The 17,499-nt window shown below is 41.2% G+C and overlaps 1 protein-coding gene across 4 annotated transcripts in view; it reads right to left on the bottom strand.

Annotated features, from left to right (window-relative positions):
• The window catches only part of ZWINT (ZW10 interacting kinetochore protein), a 60,063-nt gene that overhangs the window by 16,700 nt on the left and 25,864 nt on the right, over window positions 1-17,499 (bottom strand). Inside the window, exon 9 of one of the 4 annotated variants that reach the window (XM_064594529.1) lies at window positions 1,140-3,333. The exons of the other annotated variants lie outside the window; for them this stretch is intronic. The gene's annotated coding sequence lies outside the window, so the exon portion shown is untranslated. Of the gene's footprint in view, window positions 1-1,139; window positions 3,334-17,499 lie in introns of those variants that run through there. 4 annotated transcript variants of the gene reach the window in all.

The following is a 17,499-nucleotide window of genomic DNA, read 5'->3' as shown; positions in this document are numbered from 1 at the left end:
GTAAAGCCGATACACTTGATCACAGACCATCAAACTCCACTGCCAGCAAGCAGGACAGGGAAATCGCTAGCAAACGCACAAGGGCAGGCGTGGCAGGCAGTCTGAGGTCGACCCGGGTAGAGCGACTCCATCCTCCCATCTCCCGGCACAGCATTCCCAATTTTGAGAAAGTCTCCATGTGGTTTCAAGACAGCTCTTGTATCTCATCATATTTATCCCTTTGGATATGCCACATGGTGCCATTAGAAGCACTTAAGGAATATCAAGACCCTGGCTAGATAAATTCTGTTGGATAAAGCAGGGCCAGAGCAGGCCCTCAGTTGACTAGACAACATTAATATGACCACGTACATGTCAGGAACCCAGGACAAACACCTGCCGCCAGCCATAATCTCAAAATCTGTCCATAATCTGGCAATTTATCACCATCTCCAATGGTACTACACAATCCAAGCACCATCACCTTTTGCCTTCCTACATTTTACCTACATTTTTCTCCAAATTGTAGCCATGTGCTCTTTTAAGGTATGAGACAGACCATACAACTCCCTTGCTCGTAATTCTTACCAGCTTCCTAACTTAAAATACATATAACTCTTCACCATGAGCTACAAAGCCCCGTTATCTGGCCCTGAGCTTCTCTTCAAACATTCTTCACTTCTATCCTCCCTCTCTGTTCTAAGCATCCCAGATGTCAAACTCTCCCACAAAGACATGGCACACTGTCCTGTCTCAGGGCCTCTGCTCTACTATGTCCTCCTGCCAGGACCCTGCTTCCCTCAGTCACTGATTTAAATTTCTGCCACATTTTGTTCCTGTCTCTGCTCAAATGTCACCCTGTCAGGGCGGGCCACCTATCAAATATAAGTTTTCATTATATCCCTTTAACTTTTGCTTTATGTTTTTTCTTCAGAGTATGATAGGATGTTATAATCCATATTTCCCGACTGTTTGCTCAGTCTCCTCCACTAAATTATAAGTCACTGAAGTCAGGAACTTTGGTTTAACCACTGTATCCCACATGATGAGAACAGAGCATTATACTTAGTAAGCACTGAATGTGCTGAGAGTGAATACTCTTACTGCTGTTATTTAAACGTACTTCAGCAAATCAAAAAACACAAGGAACTTAGTGAGACAAATCACTGGTCCAAACTACAAATATGTATATTTTTCCAGCAGAGCTGGAGTCAACAGAAATGCAGCCACATTTGAAAAGGTGAAATAAAGACACAAGAAATCCAGGTAGGAAGAGCCCAAAGCCTGAGTGCAAAGATGGGACGTCTTCACCATTCTCACCTGCACATACGTGCTCTTCTGAAACAGTGCTGGTGGTAATGGTCGTGCTGGTGGTGGTGGCGGTGGAGGTGACTGATGATAATGGTGATGTCTTGCTTCCATAATTAGAAACCACGTACAACAAGACTGCTTGACTAAGAATATTCTGTATACTTTAATACTCTGAGAGCTTGTAGTGAACACATACATTTGATAGTGTCTGAGGTCATTTAAACCTGGGTAAATCTGTGCCGTCAGTGGGTAATTGCACAGAGCTCTGAGTTTTCCTTGTATTATTAGTCACTAGCTGACACTAGATGTCTGAAATTCAGATTTCCCATTTATGAAACCGGACGGAAAATAATTACTTTTTCTTTAGTTATATATGGTATTTGGGATCATCAGACAAGAGACTGATAATTAGTTGCACAATTTAATATCACATAATGAAAATGGTCTGACCTGGCTCCCACCTGGGATTGTGTGGTGAATGGGTGCAAATTTTGGTGAAAATCTCTAGTCAGCCACACGTTCTCAGTGATCCTAGATTACTGCTTTCTTTTGTGATGCTAGAAATTTTAGCTCACCTCGTAAGTATAGTGATGGTCAGTAGACTTGAATGCATAAAGGGTAAAATAAAGCATAACTTCTTTCTCTTTGTTATATTTAAAATAGATGACTTTTCATCCAGGAAAGTTTGCATTAATTTGGTTAAAGAGTGGTATAACAGATACTAAGGACCTCATGTCCACATGTACTCTTAACTTTTCTTTTTTTTTTAGATTTATTTATTTGAGAGAGAGAGCATGAGTGGGAGGGGAAGAGGGAGAGAGAAACCCAAGCAGACTTCCCACTGAGCCCAGAGCCCAATGTAGGGCTCAGTCTCATGACTGAGATCATGACCCGAGCCGGAAGCAAGATCAGATGCTTAACCAACTGCACCACCCAGGCGCCCCTGTACTCATAACTTTTCTATACATATCAACTATTTCTTACTGCAAGAAACTGCAGTTCTTTGTGTGATGAATGAGGACTCCCCTTGCCCAAGGAAGTTTTCTGGGCACATATGCAAATTGGCAAGATGATGACACTGGTCACACAGCAATTCTCCACCGAGAATGACACCGTCCCTCGTTCTTCAGATACACTAGCTCAGGGGGGTCTCCAGAAAGTGTGTGAATCAATCACCTGTGGAAGGAGCAGTCACTGGCATACCTGTACTTAACTCCTTCCTTTCCCCACCCAAACAACTCACTTCATCACAGTGCTGCTTGCAATAAACGACTTGCACTCAAATTTATGGATCAGGGTCTTTTTTGGTGAGACCCAAACAAAGACCACTGATACTACACATGGCATCAGAAGTCAGATTTTTAAGATGGGGTTATGAGATCTCTCAGAAAATGCTAACAAGGTCGCCATTGCCAATGGTAAGCTGCATGGTGTTAACCTATGATTTACTGAAGCAATGAAGTTCTAAGACTCGGCTCTAATGAACTGGGATGAGGTCTGGCAGGAACTGCATTTGCCTTCACAGTATTCTAAGGCCTATCATATTTTAAGCCAACAGTAACTGTAAGCCAGAGCTCTTAAACAAAACAAAACAAAACAAAACAAAAAAACAGGCTGATACCAGCCTTTTAACTCGGGGATGCTGTGCACGACAGAAGGCCTCCTCGGTAGGCTTGAAAGAACTTCCCTTCCTCTTTCTACAGCCAAAGAGTAGAACGTGTTAAAATGAAGACGAAGACTTTAATGCTAGAGTGAGTGGTTATACCGGGGCTGAACTCGAGCTGCAGTAAGTTGCCAGTGCTAAGGAGGACTGAGATGTCGAGATCTGGCAGGGGACATTTGAGTGGATGCTTCTGAGAACCTGGACTGCTCATGACAATTGGATGGCCTGGTTCTAGCATGTACTTTTCACTCAGAAACTTCTTTCCCAATAGAATACTGGAAGGTTGGAAGGGCTTCATTTACAGACAGCTTAGATGAGATGGCCAGCTTGGGAAAGACACCTGTGGGGTTGGGGTCCTGTGCATCAATGGTCCTGTGTCTCTGGAACAGAAATAAATGGTGGTTAAGAGTGGCTCATCTCACGATCATTCTCAGTGACCCAGGGCATAATCTATACTTCCTGTCCCTCTAACATTAGAGTCTATGCCATCAAGTTCTGTCTTAGAGGAAGGTTGAGTGGGGGACATTCCTCCTAGAAGAGACTTGAGTTTTGCTAAACATAAAGCTATGACAACCACTTAGTTATCTGAGGTTTCTCTTGTGTAGACCTGTAGGTGGCCAAGAGATAAAATACTATACTGCTGGAAACAATGAAGCCTTCGGGTCAGGAGATGGAACTGTGGCAAGAAAGGACAAAGATGTGTATATCTTGGGGGCGGAGCAAGATGGCGGAGGAGTAGGAGACCTGGATTTCGTCTCCTCTCAGGAATTCAGCTGGATAGGGATCAAGCCATTCTGAACACCTACAAACTGAACAGGAGATCGAAGAAAAGAAGAGCAACAACTCTCTCATCAGAAAAGCGACCACTTTCTGGAAGGTAGGACGTGCGGAGAAGTGAATCCGAGGCGATATTCGGGAGGATAGACGGCGGGGGAGGGGCCTCCATCGGCCACGTCTGGAAAGTGATAGAGCCACGGAGCACAAAATCGGAACTTTTAAAAGTCTGCTCCGCCGAGGGACGACACTCTGGTGGCTAAGCGAGGGGTGGAACCCTCCGGGACAGCGTGGTCTCAGGACCCTCGGGGTCACAGAAAGACTGGGGGTGCCTGAGTGTGGCAGAGCTCCCAGGTAACGGAGCGGGGAAGCCGGCTGCAGAGGCGGAGCCCAGGCGCGGGCTCTCAACTCGGAGTGGCCATAAACCGTGATCCGCGGCACAGTCGGGCCACTGCTCCTCCAGCAGGGACCCAACAAGCGGCAGATCCGGGGAGACTCCCCTTCCTTCCCCAGGAGGAGCCGAGCGGGAGTGCACCGCAGGGATCTGCTGGGTTTGGAGACTCCACCCGGGGTCGGGTGCCAGAGATAGAAACGTGCGATCACAGGCCAGGTGAGCACGGAGTGTGGCCGGAGACCGGGAGACGGGAGTGACTGACGGCTTTTCTCTGGGGGCTCACTGAGGAGCGGGGCCCCGAGTTCTCGGCTCCTCCAGGGCAGAGATTGGGAGGCCGCCATTTTCACTCTCTGCCTCCAAAGCTGTACGGAAGGTTCCCAGGGAACAAAAGCCCCCGAGAGCAAACCCGAGCAGATTACTTAGCCGGGAGGGGGCAAGGGCGGGGCAATTCTGCCTCCGGCAAAGACATTTGGAAACCGTGGCAACAGGCCCCTCCCCAGAAGATCAGCAAGAACAGCCAGCCAAGACCAAGTTTACCGATCAATGAGAACGGCAGAACTCCAGCCCTAGGGGACTACTGCACATAAAATTCATGGCTTTTTTTACCATGATTCTTTAGTCTTTCAAAGTTAATTTTTTTAACTTTTTTTTTTTTTGAATTTTTCTTTTTCCCTTTTTCAACCAACATCTTATCAATCCCTTTTTAAAAAAAAAATATTTTTATTTTTCATTTTTAGAGTCATATTCTATCCCTTCATAGTAGTTACCCGTACTTTTGGCATATATATATAAGTTGTTCTCTCTTTAAAATTTTGAGATAGTTTCTTCTAACAGATTAAAATATACACTAAATCTCTAGTATATGGTGTTTTCTATTCCCCTGCCTGATCACATCCTCTCCTTTTTTTCTTTTTTTAAATCCTCTTTCTTTTTTCAAACAACTTCTTATCAATTCCTTTTATAAAATTTTTTATAATTTCCATCTTTACAGTCATATTCCATCCCTTCATCATATCAACCCTTATTTGTGTACATATATAAGTTTTTCTTTCTTTAAAATTTTGGGAGGCACTTTCTTCTAAAAGACCAAAATACACCCCAAATCTAGTGTGTGGCACTGATCTATATACCAGCCTGATCATATCTGATCACATTCTGGTTTTTTTGTTGTTGTTGTTGTTTTGTTTTGTTTGTTTTTGTTTTTATCTTTATCTTTTTCTTTTTTTTCTTTTTTTTTTTTCTCTCTTTCCCTTTCTTTTCCCACTGTTTCAGGTCTTTTCTGATTTGTTTAGAGTATATTTTCTGGGGACGTGGTTACTCTGCTAGCATTTTGTTCTCTCATTAATCTATTCTCCTCTGCACAAAATGACAAGACGGAAAAAATCACCTCAACAAAAAGAACAAGAGGTAGTACCGACTGCGAAGGACCTACTCAATACGGACATTAGTACGATGTCAGATCGAGAGTTCAGAATCATCACTTTAAAGATACTAGCTGGGCTTGAAAAAAATATGGAAGTTATTAGAGAAACCCTTTCTGGAGAAGTAAAAGAACTAAAATCCAACCAAGTAGAAATCAAAAGGGCTATTAATGAGGTACAATCAAAAATGGGGGCGCTAACTGCTAGAATAAATGAGGCAGAAGAGAGAATCAGTAATATAGAAGATGAAATGATGGAAAATAAACAAGCTGAGAAAAAGAGAGATAAACAACTACTGGATCACGAGGGCAGAATTCGAGAGATAAGCGATACCATAAGACGAAACAACATTAGAATAATTGGGATCCCAGAAGAAGAAGAAAGAGAGAGAGGGGCAGAAGGTATAATGGAGCAAATTATAGCAGAGAACTTCCCTAATTTGGGGAAGGAAACGGGCATCAAAATCCAGGAAGCACAGAGAACCACTCTCAAAATCAATAAAAATAGGTCAACACCCCGACATCTAATAGTAAAACTTACGAGTCTCATAGACAAAGAGAAAATCGTGAAAGCAGCTCGGGAGAAGAGATATGTAACCTACAAGGGTAGAAACATTAGATTGACAACAGACCTATCCACAGAGACCTGGCAGGCCAGAAAGGACTGGCAGGATATATTCAGAGCACTAAAGGAGAAAAATATGCAGCCAAGAATACTCTATCCAGCTAGGCTGTCATTGAAAATTGAAGGAGAGATAAAAAGCTTCCAGGACAAACAAAAACTAAAGGAATTTGCAAACACAAAAACAGCCCTACAGGAAATCTTGAAAGGGGTCCTCTAAGCAAAGAGAGAGCCTAAAAGCAACGTAGACCAGGGTGCCTGGGTGGCTCAGGCGGTTAAGCGACTGCCTTCGGCTCAGGTCATGATCCCAGGGTCCTGGGATCGACTCCCGCATTGGGCTCCCTGCTCTGCGTGGAGCCTGCTTCTCCCTTTCCCATTCCCCCTGCTTGTGTTCCCTCTCTCGCTGTGTCTCTCCCTGTCAAATAAATAAATGAAATCTTTAAAAAAATAAATAAATAAAAATAAAAGCAACATAGACCAGAAAGGAACACAGACAATATACAGTAACAGTCACCTTACAGGCAATACAATGGCACTAAATTCCTATCTTTCAATAGTTACCCTGAATGTAAATGGGCTCAAAGCCCCAATCAAAAGACACAGGCTATCAGACTGGATTAAAAAACAAGACCCATCGATATGCTGTCTGCAAGAGACTCATTTTAGACCCAAAGACACCCCCAGATTGAAAGTGAGGGGGTGGAAAACCATTTACCATGCTAATGGACACCAAAAGAAAGCTGGGGTGGCAATCCTTATATCAGACAAATTAGATTTTAAACCAAAGACTGTAATAAGAGATGAGGAAGGACACTATATCCTACTTAAAGGATCTATCCAACAAGAAGATCTCACAATTGTAAATATCTATGCCCCCAATATGGGAGCAGCCAATTATATAAGGCAATTAATAACAAAAGCAAAGGAACACATCGACAACAATACAATAATAGTGGGGGACTTTAACACCCCCCTCACTGAAATGGACAGATCGTCTAAGCAAAAGATCAACAAGGAAATAAAGACTTTAAATGACACACTGGACCAAATGGACTTCACAGACATATTCAGAACATTCCACCCCAAAGCAACGGAATACACATTCTTCTCTAGTGCCCATGGAACATTCTCCAGAATAGATCACATCCTAGGTCATAAATCAGGTCTCAACCAGTACCAAAAGATTGGGATCATCCCCTACCTATTTTCAGACCACAATGCTTTGAAACTAGAACTCAATCACAAGAGGAAAGTCAGAAAGAACTCAAATACATGGAGGCTACAGAGCATCCTACTGAAGAATGAATGGGTCAACCAGGAAATTAAAGAAGAATTAAAAAAATTCATAGAAACCAATGAAAATGAAAACACAACTATTCAAAATCTTTGGGATGCAGCAAAGGCAGTCCTAAGAGGAAAGTATATAGCAATACAAGCCTTTCTCAAGAAGCAAGAAAGGTCTCAAGTACACAACCTAACCCTCCACCTAAAGGAGCTGGAGAAAGAACAGCAAATAAAGCCTAAACCCAGCAGGAGAAGAGAAATAATAAAGATCAGAGCAGCAATCAATGAAATAGAAACCAAAAGAACAGTAGAACAGATCAACGAAACTAGGAGCTGGTTCTTTGAAGGAATTAACAAGATTGATCAACCCCTGGCCAGACTTATCAAAAAGAAAAGAGAAATGACCCAAATCAACAAAATCACAAACAAAAGAGGAGAGATCACAACCAACACCAAAGAAATACAAACAATTATAAGAACATATTATGAGCCACTCTATGCCAGCAAATTAGATAACCTGGAAGACAGGGATGCATTCCTAGAGAGGTATCAACTACCAAAACTGAACCAGGAAGAAATAGAAAACCTGAACAGACCTATAACCACTAAGGAAATTGAAGCAGTCATCAAAAATCTCCCAACAAACAAAAGCCCAGGGCCAGATAGCGCCCCAGGGGAATTCTTCCAAACATTTCAAGAAGAATGAATACCTATTCTTCTGAAACTGTTCCAAAAAATAGAAACGGAAGGAAAACTTCCAAACTCATTTTATGAGGCCAGCATTACCTTGATCCCAAAACCAGACAAAGACCCCATCAAAAAGGAGAATTACAGACCAATATCCCTGATGAACATGGATGCAAAAATTCTCACCAAAATACTAGCCAATAGGATCCAACAGTACATTAAAAGGATTATTCACCACGACCAAGTGGGATTTATCCCTGGGCTGCAAGGTTGGTTCAACATCCGCAAATCAATCAATGTGATACAATACATTAACAAAAGAAAGAACAAGAATCATATGATCCTCTCAATAGATGCAGAAAAAGCATTTGACAAAGTACAGCATCCTTTCTTGATCAAAACTCTTCAGAGTATAGGGATCAAGGGTACATACCTCAATATCATAAAAGCCATCTATGAAAAACCTACAGCGAATATCATTCTCAATGGGGAAAAACGGAGAGCTTTCCCCCTAAGGTCAGGAACGCGGCAGGGATGTCCACTATCACCACTGCTATTCAACATAGTATTGGAAGTCCTAGCCACAGCAATCAGACAACAAAAGGAAATCAAAGGCATCCAAATCGGCAAAGAAGAAGTCAAACTCTCACTCTTTGCAGATGATATGATACTTTATGTGGAAAACCCAAAAGACTCCACCCCAGAGCTGCAAGTCAGGGAACGACAGATGTTGGCGGGGATGCGGAGAAAGGGGAACCTTCCTACACTGTTGGTGGGAATGCAAGCTGGTGCAGCCACTCTGGAAAACTGTATGGAGGTTCCTCAAAAAGTTGAAAATAGAGCTACCGTATGATCCAGCAATTGCACTACTGGGTATTTACCCCAAAGATAAAAAAGTAGGGATCCGAAGGGGTATGTGCACCCCGATGTTTATAGCAGCAATGTCCACAATAGCCAAACTGTGGAAAGAGCCAAGATGTCCATCGACAGATGAATGGATAAAGAAGATGTGGTATATATATATATATATATATATATATATATATATATATATATACACACACACACACAATGGAATATTATGCAGCCATCAAAAGGAATGAGATCTTGCCATTTGCAACGACGTGGATAGAACTGGAGGGTATTATGTTGAGTGAAATAAGTCAAACAGAGAAAGACATGTATCATATGATCTCACTGATATGAGGAATTCTTAATTGCAGGAACAAACTGAGGGTTGCTGGAGTGGGGGGTGGGGTGGGAGGGAAGGGGTGACTGGGTGATAGACACTGGGGAGGGTATGTGCTTTGGTAAGCGCTGTGAATTGTGCAAGACTGTTGAATCTCAGATCTGTACCTCTGAAACAAATAATGCAATATATGTTAAGAAAAAAAGAAGAAGAAGGTGGTAGCGGGAGGGGAAGAATGAAGCGGGGGAAATCGGAGGGGTAGAGGAACCATGAGAGACGATGGACTCTGAAAAACAAACACTGGGTTCTAGAGGGGAGGGGGGTGGGAGGATGGGTTAGCCTGGTGATGGGTATTGAGGAGGGCACATTCTGCATGGAGCACTGGGTGTTATGCACAAACAATGAATCATGGAACACTACATCTAAAACTAATGATGTAATGTATGGGGATTAACATAAGAATAAAAAATAAATTAAAAAAAAAAAAAAGATGTGTATATCTTGAGCTCAGCATATTGATGTGGGCACCCCTTAGGACATCCATCCTTGGTGATGACCTTCAGTAGCCAAGGTAGAAATCATGGTCTGAAGGAGCAAAGACCCCGGATGTTCATATACTTTAACGTGATATATCTTGACTACTTTGCTGAGCAAGCAACCAAGATCATCAGATGTGTTGATGCTGGTTGAGGTAAATCTGGAATCTGTGGCATAAAAGGGAAAAAATGATTATTAACGATATATTCTAAGCTAACTGCAATTGGGGAAAAAATGAGTGAAATATGGGATCTCTGTGTTATTTCTTTAAAGTGCATGTGATCTTACAATTATTATTTCAAAATAAAAAGGTTTTGTAAGTATGTATGTCACATTTTGATGGGCCATGATCTTGCTAAAGCAAAGATGAGACGTGAGGAAGAGAATGTGAGACACAGATGGGTCTGAGGAGCGCAAATGGGGACTGTGTTCTCATTCGTGTCCTCGCACTAGTGTGTCTTGTGCCGGACTCTGTCAGCTGCCTCTGGCTGGAAGCATGTACTCTGTGTGGGGCCGAGGGGAAGCACCAGGAAGTTCACCCTCTGAACAACCTAACACAGCACAACTGAAAAATGCCTATGCACCCTGGCTCTCCTGCTGCTTAGGACAGCTCTAAACATGTTCCCAACCATCGCCTGGGGATCACAGTGGGGTGCCCCAATCACCGCCCCGATCATCAGCAAACCCTGGGTATTGACTTTCTTCCTTTCCCTCTCTATTTCACACTCAAGGCCAAAACTTCCTAGAACCACCTGAACAAACTACTTGTGCTCAGATCTTTATCACAGGTCTCCTTCAGGGGACTTGAAGCAAAGACAAGGATGCTATGAAATTCTCTGAGGGGACATGGTTTTACCTCTAGCACTTCGGGGAATATTTAACATAAGAGACAAACATGTTTTACTGCAAAGCACATCAGGAAACACAATGAAGAACACAGCACTGCGGCTTTATTCCTGCTTCCAAGCAGGTGCATGGCAGTTTTGAGTATACCCATCCTCTAGTAAATCTCCTGGTTTTGCAGAGACTCTTGGGCCACTCTGAAGTCTACAAGGGGCCCAAACCCTCTGCTGTGCCCCCCGAGCTGAGCCACTTTTTATTCTCAGTCCCTGAAATCTTTAGTTATCAAGATGGTGATCTCTGTTCTCTTTTGAGAAACCACAGGCTACAAAGGAATTACTTCCCCTGTGGCCCACCCTCTACTGGAAACATGATCCCAAAAGTATCTCCACTGTTGATAAAGGGAATAGATCCTCATTATTTTTGCAGGGTCATTATATTATCTCCTCCTTCTTTCATTCTTTCTGTCCAGGCCAAAAAACTCCTTATCAGGCAAAATCATTTCTTCACGAGATGCTTGTCCTGCTCAGTCCTGCAACCTTAAATGTCCACATCCATCACCATGAATTGGTCTATTTCAAATAATATTTCATCAAATCCATAGAATTTTACGGTTGGAGAGACAACTGGTTTCCCCAGCATACAGATGAAGAAGAGTGCAGTTCTGACTACCTCGTTTATGAATGAAGAGACTGACGTTCACAGAACTTCAGGGAACTGGGGAAGGTGGGACAGTAAGTTAATGACCGAGCGAAGACCTGAACAAATCAGTTTTGCTGTGCTCCAGGGACACCAGGGACAGGAACGTGAAAACAAAGGAGTGAATGACATGGCACACATATGCAAAAATGCAGTTTTTTTTTTTTTTTTTTACTCTAAGGCAATCAAGAAAGAGGACAGCTATTAATTAATCAAGATGTTACATGCTGCTGGTCTTCAGACAATGCTAATTAGGACTGGCTTCACTGTCTTTTACATATTTTTTCATATTATTCATATTTTTCATATTAGTATTTTGAGTTAAAAAGTCATATTGCATGAATAAGTTATCTATCTGCATGTTCTATAGGTTACACAGAGTTTGAGGATATATCAATCTGTGTTTTCTTTTCATAGACAGTAATAAAAGTTGTGCTATGGGCAATGGTTTTTGCAATGTGAGTGGCAGCCTGAGTAGAATGGGGTGTAAACTGATAAAAACTGCAACCAAACTGAACTTGGAAAGTGCAGAAGCAGGACAGTGGAGAGGAATAGCTCTGGGACTTTAACACAGCAAAAAACTGAACAATGCAGAGAGGAAAGATGCTATCGTACTTATGTCACATTTCTATAAGTAACTCCTAATACTTTCATTCATTCATGAGGACTTACTGAATACAATGTATTCAATATCTTGCAAGTGCAATAGGTAACTTTATGCCTTCCCACCTAAGATACGCAAAGGGGATTACATAGTTGAAACCAGGCTTGTCATTGTAATCATTGATGTTAAGGGTATGAAAGGGAAATCATTCACCTCAAGCTCTAGGAGACCCAAAAAAAGCAAAGAAGTCCCTCGTCCACAAGTAAAGGATATTAGCACCCTCTTTATGCCTTTTAGCCTCCTCTCTGGACACCTGCCTGCACCTTCCCCCCACACAACACATACCTTCCAAGACCACCACAGATGATGTGCACTTATTACATTAGATAATCTCATTACTTAAAAAAATGCGAGATGTAGAATGCAAAAGAGAATAGGTCGGAATCATTTGGTTATGTCTCCAGAGCTAACGTAGCAGCCTTTTCCATTTACCATAACATTGTAGATAGCTGCCAAATGGTCTCATATTTGTAAGTTACTCATACCTAGTGCATGAATAAGAGACTTAGTGACAGAAAGTTTAATAGCTTTGGAGTTAGGAATAAGGTAGGAAGAATGGAAGGAAGAAGGAAGGAAGGAAGGAAGGAAGGAAGGAAGGAAGGAAGGAAGGAAGGAAGGAAAGAAGGAAGGAAAGAAGGAAAGAAGGAAGGAAAGGAAGGAGGGACGGAGGGAGGGAGGATGGAAGGAAGCAAACTGAGTCCTAGTTAGATCATATGTTCTATAAAAGTTCTTGAGAAATTACTTGAGTGTTCATAACTTCATTCTCTGCTTCTTAAAAATACCTGGTTTTCAAGTTTGTTATAAACCTTAAGATCAATATAGATGTCATCTGGCAGCATTCTAACAAAATCAATTGTTTCAAGTTTTACGAGAGCTTACAAATATTAAATAACATAACACGATATTTGGTGTGTATTACTTATTAGCAGAAGCCTAATTATTTTATGATGTTTGACTGCTCCATGACTTTCATCATTCATCCTTTTATGTAATGTGTCTCTTGTATATGTCACAGATCATTTTAAAATTCCTTCTCAAAATCTCATTTTAGCAAGTAAATTTAATTTATATAATTTTTTTATTAGCAATTATCTGGACTAATTTCTACCTTATTTTATATATTCCTTTACCATGTATTTATTTTTCTTTTCAGGCTTCTATTGGATTTTTTTCTTCCAGACAAAGAGCTTTATTACAGCAGACTGCGAAGCAAAAGCATCATGCTTCTGTTGGTTTCCCTGGGTGCCCTGAGTTCCACGGGGCCAGTATGGAGACGCCTTCTCTATGCTACACAGGTAGTCGGGGTTGTGCCACATCTGAGGAACACTGACCACGGGAAACCCACCTCTTTTACAGAAGGCAGTAAGCAAAGAGCGGTCAGGGCTTTGTATTCTTGGCATGCCCACAATGTTCAGGAATGCTCAGGAACTATAGCAGTTTGCCTCCTCCAATATCTGACCCTAATTTTCTTGGTTGAACTCGAATAGTCACATGAGTATACCACTCCATCTGCCATTCTGATAAATCTGACCAACAGAGACTAGGGCTAACTACATTTAATTTCTCTCGTACAGAATATAATTAAGGCTACTCTCAACAGAACTTCAAGCAGAAAGATGAGACCAGTGTACAGTAACAGCTTCAACCACACTGCCCAGGACCCAGACTCCGTCATTTGTGAATAAGCCTCGAGCAGGGCCAGTCGGTCGTATTTCAGACATCCAGGATAGAGTTTAAGGCAGCAATTAGTGATCAGAACACAGACGATTGATACTGGGGGGACGGTTCCTTACTGCTCACCCTGGCCTCCTGCAAGCTATCTGCAATGTGCTCCAGGAACGTGTGCTTGGCTGTCTGCCCTGGGGCTGGGGCTGGGGCTCAGAGATTTGCAGTTGACTGCAATTAATCACAATTTACCATCGAAGCCATCCCCCAAAAGCTGTAAAGTCTCCAAAGTTCCCAAATAGTTACATTAGACAGATTCTACCAGCGTGACTGGTTGCCTGGGTGGGAGACGGATTCCTGGCACCTCCTCTTCTGCCTTCTTCCTGGTATCCTCCCCCTGAAGTGTCTTCATCTGTGACTTCCCACAGGGGGCTGAGTGAGTCCTACCTGGTTGAAGGACAGAACCAGAACGATGCCACCACATTCCCCCACACTTGGCTCTTTTATATTTTGCCTGAATCCCACTTATGCAGATGTGAGGACCATATATCTTGACCAAATTTACTAGTCTTTAATTCACATCAGTGAACTTCACTATTATGAAACACTTCTGCAAAATTCATGAACTTTCACCTATTTTTGGACTGTTTTAATCACACTTTGATGGACTCTTCACCATTTTCATTATTCTTCAGTGCTCTTTTCTCTGTCATTATTGACATTCATGAGTAGGAAAAAATAACATAAATTAACAGTATCATAAGTGTGAAAATGTGAACTAAAGAAATATCTGAAAATAATGGAAGACAGTGGCACTGCACATTAATAGCATAAAGAAACACCATATAAATAGCAACGCACATTAGAAATTTATAAACTGTAACCATCTTCAGTTACGTATAATTTATAAGCAAACAGAAAAGCATATTGGCCTAAAAAATATTTGTGGCTATTATTCACAAACATTACATTTTAACATCTGAAGTAAACTGAGTGTTTATAAAATTTTGTTTGCTTTCAGAAACCTTCTCAAGTATATTTTGTTGTATTTTCCATGCTATGATTTCTGAAAATAAAGAAGAATCTCCTTTTGTGTACACAAATTTTCTTCATGGCAGTGTTAAACACACAGGCCTCAAGTCCTAAAATAGCCAATAATGACTTTTTAGGCAATAAGCAATATTAAAGCAATCTTGTTTTCTCTCATGTTTGAATGGCCAGTTTGTGAGAGTTTTCTGGATGGATCTTGCATGCAAATACCATATAGTTTCTTCCACCTTTATGAACCTAGTTTCCTTTCCTTTTTTTTTTTTTTTAAAGATTTTATTTATTTGAGAGAGAGCAAACTAGAGCAAGAGAAAGAGAGCATGAGCCAGAGAAGGAGCAGAGGCAGAGGGAGAAGCAGGCTCCCCACATAGCAAGGAGCCCGATGCGGGACTAGATCCCAGGACCCCGGGATCATGACCCGAGCCGAAGGCAGACGCTTAACCGACTGAGCCTTTAGTTTCTTTTTCTATTGACACTGAAGTTGTTACTATCTTTTTTTCCTTCCATATTTTCTTATTTACAGCAAGGGTGGGGGCTTTTTCTGTCATATTCTTATAACCCCATTTATTAAAGAACTTGAACCATATTCTCCTAGGACAAAATCAAAGGGTATTGGAGGTGTATCATATACTGTTATTCTCCAAAGATTCTCCCTGCCAACAATGAACATTTCCTTCAGGAAAATGTCCAGAGATGTGTTCTATTTTACCCTCAAGGTAAAGTTCACAGACAACCTACAACACCCTCTGAAAGGCTGGGGCAAGAGCATGTTGATTTAAGAGTCTGATTTTCTTAGGTCCCAATAATTTATCCCACCCTCTTCACTATTTTCATAAGGGCTACCTGTTGACCTAATCCAAAGTGTTTCAGGTAAGTGTACTCCTGAGTAGATACACATAAAAGTATTCTTAGGCTCACTTACATAGTTTCAAAATTTAAATTGCTATCTACATTATAGAAACATGGAGAATTAGATATAAAAGGGCCTTTAAACATCATTTACTTTAACATTCTCATTTTAAAGATAAGTCACAAAAATACGAGTGCTGTTTATGACCAGGTTTGGAACACGAACACATACTTCTCAAAAGCAGGGTCACCACTCTGCACTAAGACATGTGCCTCAGTGTAAAATACAGACTTTAATCACAGCAAGATCGTGATATCCATGAATCATTGATTTTAGTGCAATCATACATATGTAACAGTGCAAAAGTGAGAGAACACTTGCTGGGAACCAAGAAAAGGAAGCTCTTATTGCATGAACCACTTTGTACTACCGCCAATGATTTACAGGACAGTAACACAATGTAATGATAATGTAGCAGAGAGGGATGCCAGCAAGATGGTGGACTAAGAAGTTTCAGGTCCTAATTCCCTCACTGAAACATTAACACACACACACACACACACACACAACCAAGACTGAATCATGAAGAAATACATCTGAATAAATCTATAATGAACAGGTTGAATCAGGAATCAAACCTCCCAACAAAGAAAAGCCCAGGACCAGATGGTGTCTTCCATGAATTCTACCAAACAGTTAAAAAAGAATTAAGCCAATCCTTTTCAACTTCTTCCAAAAAACTGAAAAGGAAACACTTCTGCTATAGATTGACTGTGTCCCCCCAAAATTCACATGTAGAAACTCTAACCTCCAAGGTGATGGTATTAAAAGCTGGGGTCCTTGAAAGGTGATTAGGTCATGATGGTGGAGACCTTGTGAATGGGATTAGTGCCTTTATAAAGGAGAACCACAGAGCTCCCTCATCCTTCCAGTGTCGGGACATAATGAGAAGGTGCTGGTTATGAACCAGAAAGAGGACCCTTGCCAGACACTGAATCTTCTGGCACCTTGACCTTGGATTTTCCAGTCTCAAGAACTGTAAGAAATAAGTTTCTGTTGTTTACAAGCCACCAGTTTATGGTATTTTTGTTACAGCAGCCTGAACTAACTCATTCCATGCAGCTAGCATTAACCTATCAAAGCCAGACAAAGAAAAACAGCAACAACAAAACTATAGACCAATTATTTCTCATGAACACTGATACAAGAATCTTCAACAAAATACCATCAAACCAAAATTCAAGAATATATTAAGAGAACTATTCACAAACCAAGTAGGATTTATTCCTGGAATGCAAAAATGGTTTAACATATGAAAATCAAACAATGACATACACCACATTAACAGAATGAAAGCAAAAAACCCATGACTATCTCCATTGATGCAAAAAAAAACACCTTTTGACAGAATAAAACAATCCTTCCTGATAAAAGCACTCAACAAACTAGGAATAGAAGAAAACTTTCTAACATATTAAAGGCCATATATGAAAAACACAAGGCAACCATCATATTCAAGTGTAAAAACGTGAAAGCTTTTCTTCTAAGATCAGGAACAAGGCAAGGATCCCCACTCATCCCACTCTTATTAAACATAGTAATGTTAAGGCCTAGCCAGAGTAATGAGACAAGAAAAAGAAATAAAAGGTATCTAAATAAAAGAGGAAGCAGTAAAATGATCTTTGTTCACAGATGACATATCCTTATATGCAGAAACCCCTAAAGATTCCACACACACAAAAATCCGTTAGAACTAATAAACAAATTTAGCAATGTTACAAAAAAATAAACTCTCATGTGTATGGTAAAATATTCGACAGTGGTGCCATGACCATTCAAGAGGGAAAGGATTCTTTTCAACTAATGGTGTTGGA

This window comes from Mirounga angustirostris, unplaced genomic scaffold (assembly GCF_029215605.1).
Source record: "Mirounga angustirostris isolate CCGP_5_RB_7025 unplaced genomic scaffold, mMirAng1.0.hap1 SCAF_6, whole genome shotgun sequence".
Lineage (NCBI taxonomy): Eukaryota > Metazoa > Chordata > Mammalia > Carnivora > Phocidae > Mirounga > Mirounga angustirostris.
This window is presented reverse-complemented; position numbering and strand designations above follow the sequence as displayed.